Here is a 6,000-nt window from a genome sequence, read left to right as displayed (position 1 = left end):
ACCTTTATTGCTTTTTTCGACTGTTACAAGAGAGAAAGAAAAGAAAGAATTTATAAGGCGAGGGCGACAACCCTAAACCTAAACAAGTCAGGTCTGATCCAAAAAGAAACCAGGTCCCAAACATAAGCCCTCCAAAAAATTCTTCCAGAGGACCCGCGTCGGGGGGAGCCTCCAAACCCTCCTACTGCAAGGGCAAAAAACTCAAAATCAAGCTCTGCAACTCATCAATCTCCCACTTGAAGACTGATACAAAAAGGACCTCCATCTATCTTGTCTTCCTAATCTCTTCTATGTATCTCTGGAACGACAACCCTCCCTCATGCTCAATGAAGGAGTCCAACTGAGGCAATGCACAACCTCAGTTTCTCAGTGGTCACACCCTTTGTCAACATGTCTGCTGGATTCTTGGTATCAAGGGTCTTCTCTAATGACAACATCCCATCATTTATCATCTCTCGAATGTAATGATACCTCAATTGAATGTGCTTTGTCCTTGAATGAAATACTGGATTCTTTGCAAGGCATAAAGCACTTTGACTGTCACTGAAGAGAACACTTCTGTCCTATTCCTTGTCGACCTCCTTCAAAAAATTCTTCAACCACACCATCTCCTTTCCGGCTTCAGAAATAGCAATATATTCAGCTTCTGTGGTTGAGAGGGCAACACATTTATGAAGTCTTGACATCCAGCTGATCGCTGTGTTACCAAGTGTAAACACATATCCAGAAGTGCTCTTTCGCCCGTCCACGTCTCCACCAAGGTCTGCATCTACAAAACCTTGCAAGTTTGCACTTCTCTCACTGAAACAAAGTAACATACCTGATATACCCTTCAAATATCTCAATAGCCACTTCAAAGCTTCCCAATGCTCTAGTTCGGGATCCGCCATATAATGGCTCACAACTCCCACTGCATGAGCAATGTTCGGTTTGGTGCACACCATGGCATACATGAGACTGCCAACAACTGAGGCATATGAGACCTTAGCCATTTTTTCTCGCTTCTCGTTTGTCTTTGGTGATTGCTCCTTCGAGAGTTTGAAGTGACTTTCCAGCGGGGTGCTCCTAGGCTTTGCATCTTGAACTCTAAACCTCTCCACCACCTTTTCAATATATTTTTTCTGTGATAGGTTTAAAGTTCCCTTCTCTCTATCCCGAGTGATTCGCATACCAAGAATCTGGTTTGCTAGGCCCAAGTCCTTCATCTCAAACTCTTTTGACAATTGCCGCTTAAGTATGTTGATTTTCTGCATGCTAGAACCTGCAACAAGCATGTCATCTACATACAAAAGCAAAATAATGCAAGTCTCACCAAAGTTCTTATAGTAACAACAATGGTCCAACTCGAATCTGGTGCACCCACAGTTACACATGAAGGTGTCAAACTTCTTATACCATTGCCTAGAGGCTTGTTTTAAGCCATATAAACTCTTCTTTAGTTTGCACACCAAGTCTTCTTTTTTCGGAGCCTTGAACCCTTCTGACTTCACCATATAGATTTCCTCATGCAAGTCCCCATGAAGAAAAGCAGTTTTCACATCCAACTGCTCTAGGTACAAGTTTTCGGCAACCACAATACCAAGAATTGTCTTGATGGTAGTCAACTTCACCACGGGGAAGAATATCTCAGTGTAGTCAATCCCCTTCTTTTGCAACAATCCCTTAACTACCAATCTTACCATGTACCTCTTGTTGCCTTAGGCTCATCTTTCACTCTGTACACCCATTTGTTCAACAATGCTTTCTTCCTCTTTGGTAATTTGGTTAGCACCCAAGTCTCATTCTTTTGCAAAGACTTGATTTCATCTTGCATTGCTAACTCCCACTTAACCGAATCTTTCACCTGCATTGCCTTAGAAAAATATTCTGGCTCACCAAAGTCAGTCAACAGTAAATAGTGTAAAGATGAGGAATATCGAGTCAAAGGTTTCGGTACTTGAACAAATCTCCTCAACTCAGGTGCAGGAGTGACTGGCTCTGTGTTAGAGTCTACCTCAATTGTCTCAGAATTCTCAACAGGGATATTTATTGAGATTTCCTCCAAATAAATCTCTCTTATCATCTCTCCCTGTTTCCCTCTACCCTCTAATTCTACACTGAGCTTATCCTTATAGAATATATTCTCATTGAATGTTACATCATTAGTTCTTATTACTTTCACACTTTGTTCATCCCAGAAACGATAACCAAAGTAATTTGAACCATATCCAATAAAATAACATTTTAGGGCCTTAGCATCTAGCTTATCCCTTTTCTCACAGTCAATGTGTACATAGGAAATACAACAAAAATTTCTTAAATGAGAGAGATTTACCTTCTTTCCCGTCTATTCTTCTTTCGGCAGCTTTAGATCGAGTGGGACTGAGGGACCTCGGTTGATAAGATAAGCTGTGGTGTTGATTGCATCAACCCAGAATGCCTTTGGCAAACTCGCGTGCAGTCTCATGCTCCTTGCACGCTCATTGAGATTTCGGTTCATCCTCTCAGCGACTCCATTTTGTTGTGGTCGATTTGGAACAGTCTGAGTCATTTTAATTCTGTTTTCTACATAAAATGCTTTGAACTCTGCACTGTCATACTCGCCCCCATTGTCAGATCGTAAGCCCTTGACCTTTAACCCGGTCTCATTTTCCACCTCTATTTTCCACTTCTTAAAAGCGATAAACACATCAGATTTATTTTTCAAAAAATAAACCCATACCTTCCTAGTGGAGTCATCAATGAAGGTCACATAGTATCATGAGCCTCCAAGGGAACATACAGGGATTGACCCCCAAACATCAGTGTGCACCAACTTCAGTTTCTCTACCTTCGGTTCTCTTTCGATCTTGAAGAAACTGACCCGTTTCTGTTTGCCTAGCACACAATCCTCACAGAAACCAGCATGTACAGACTTCAGATCTGGCAGTAACCCATTTGATGCTAACACTTTCATCCCTTTCTTTCTCATATGACCAAGTCTATAGTGCCATAACTTAACATTTGCTTCCGAACTCAGGGATGCAACAATGTCCCTATTGTTATCAATCATGTAAAGGGTTCCCAATTTTCTTCTCTGTGCAACAACTAGGATCCCTTTCACAATTTTCCAAGAGTCATTACCAAATACCGTTCTATATCCGGCACTATTCAACTGATCTATTGAGATCAGATTTCTCTTTAAACTGAGTATATAACGAACATTATGCAATATCCATTTGGACCCACAAGCAGTTCTAATATGCACATCACCCCTCCCCATAATATCTAACTGCTCATCATCAACTAAATAAACCTTACTGAGTTTTTTGGCCATAAAGTTGTGCATAAACTCTTTGCATGAAGTGGACTGAAATGAGGTGTTTGAGTCTAGAATCCATAATTTGATCAGACTGTCCACGCTCAAGATCAGAGCATCCTCAAATGACGTTTCTTCAACCATCGTATTTACGGGCTGATCATTCTCCTGGTTCTGGTTTCGTTTCTTTCTTGGGGCTTTGCAATCTCGTTTTAGGTGACCTTTCTTGTCGCAGTTCCAACACACAAGATCACCTTGAGGTCTCGACTTACTCCTTCCTTTTGACCTTGACTTTTCATGGTTTGAATTTTGATTTCGTTGAAAAGGTCTCCCTCTACCTTCGATACTCAAGGCAGCACCTGATGATTCTCTTGACTCTTTTCTACGAATATCCTCACTAAGAATTAGGTCTCGGATTTCCAGAAGTTTCAATTTCTTTTGCCCAGAAGAATTGCTAACCGCAGTTACAGTCGCACCCCAACTCTCGGGTAAGGAGGAGAGTAAAATAAGGGCTTTTACCTCATTATCAAAATTGATACTCACAGAACTCAACTGACTCGTGATGGTGTTGAACTCGTTGATGTGATCGATCACAGAAGCCCCTTCGACCATCTTCAGATTGAATAACCGACGCATTAAGTATACCTTATTAGACACAGATGGCTTCTCATACATGTTTGACAATGCCGCCATCAAATCCATCGTCGTCTTCTCATTTGCAATGTTAAACGCAACATTGCGAGACAAGGTGAGACGAATCACACCTAGAGCTTACCGATTCAACAATAACCATTCTTCTTTCCCCATCGCCTTCAGTCTCTTTCCCGATAGAGGCTGATATAGTTTCTTTTGATACAATAGATCCTTGATCTGTATCTTTCAGAAACCAAAATCTTTTCCATCGAACCAATCGATCTTTATCTTACCTTCTTATATTCTTGCTTCGACAAATTTTTTCCTGTTTTAATGAGATCGCAGTACGATAGATATTCATGTACTCACAAACCACTTCGACTCAAAGCCATAAAATGATGAAAATTCACGTTCTACTACTGAGAAGTGTTTCTCACAAGAAAAAAAACTCGAACCTCGCTTTGATACAAGTTGTTAAGAAAACCGCAAGCAAGAAACAACCGAAGGAAACAATAAACAAGAACGATCAATCTAAACACAACAAAGACACAGAGATTTACATGGAAAAACCTCTCCTCAAATCCGAAAGAGTAAAAAACCACGGCCGCCCAGTGAAAAACCTTTATTGCTCTTTTCGACTGTTACAAGAGAGAAATAAAAGAAAGAATTTATAAGGCAAGGGCAACAACCCTAAAACTAAACAAGTCGGGTCTGATCCAAAAAGAAATCGGGTCCCAAACATAAGCCCCCAAAAAATTCTTTTGGGGGACCCATGCCGAGAGGAGTCCTCGGACCCCCTACTACAAGGGCAAAAAACTTTGAATCAGGCTCCACAACTCATCACCTGCAACGTCCAACACAAGGTGACATGCACTAACTCCTACCAGACAAACAACGACCCCGTTGGTATTGGCAATTCAAGATTGTTTGCTTTATTATTTTAGGTTTCTAGAAGTTCAAACTCTAAAAATATGGTATCCACAAGAACTCCACTCATCTAGTTAGGCAACTACTTGTAAATGACTAAACGTGGCCAAGTTGATCCAATAGCACGAGTTTGAAACCTATAAGGGGTGTTCCTTGCCACAAGTTCAAAGCTACATGTATTCTCTGGTGGGCAGGGAAGACCTCGAGGGTATTAACTAAAGCCCTACCAATATTGTGCAATTCGGTTTCAGTCATCCCCCATCTTCATAACCCCTATTAAATTTAACGATGCAAGTTGTTTTGATCAAATCTGACTCTGTATATGGCTTTTTCTTGGTTATTTAATAATAATAATCATTTGGATCATATTTTTTTGACAAAAAAATGAGTTTTTAAATCACAAAATTTTGTGTTTTGCCAACCGTTAATTTTTTAATTGCCAAAAATCCCAGCACACAGGTTGGATTTGGGTGATTTTAATGTCCATCTCCACTAAATGAATGATGTAGATCACATCTGTGGAGTCTGAATAAAAAAAATTTGTACCAATGAAATTTCAGGGTATGAAGATAGGGATAACATAGGGGATAAGCGGAACTGCTTTGAATATTGTGCCAATTGTGATAGGATTTTCTCGTTGTCCTAGCCAAAAAAATATTATTAAAATATTAAAAAATATTTAAAAATATTAAAACAATATCCATATGTGTCGGTGTCATTGATAGCAATGGATTTTAATTTTTTTAAAAATTTATTTTTAATAAACTGTTTCCAATCTTATTCAATTTAGGACAGCACATTTTTTTCCTGGAAAATCATTTCGATTCCAAAACCGATTCTGACAACATTGTATTAAATACTTAAAAATGATTTAGAAAAATAGACATGGCGGACTAAGTAAGGTATCCCCTTGACAATGCTGCCGGCTTTGGGCAAAAGGTAACAAGAACATGGAATAAAACCTTTAGGGCCTGTTTGGAATATGTAGCGCTGAGATGGGAGTTTATGCATTTGAAGTAGCAGCTGCCAAATCCATGATTTAGTGTAAATACAAAGTACATAAAGGCACATCCCAGCGCCGAGATTCCAAACAGGACCCCCAAGGTAGATTGATCAAGATTTTACCTTGGGAGCACCAAATGCAAAAACTCCCATCCCAGCGC

Source organism: Nuphar pumila, chromosome 2, assembly GCF_984573655.1.
Source record: "Nuphar pumila chromosome 2, dmNupPumi1.hap1.1, whole genome shotgun sequence".
Lineage (NCBI taxonomy): Eukaryota > Viridiplantae > Streptophyta > Magnoliopsida > Nymphaeales > Nymphaeaceae > Nuphar > Nuphar pumila.
Note: the sequence above shows the minus strand (reverse complement) of the source record.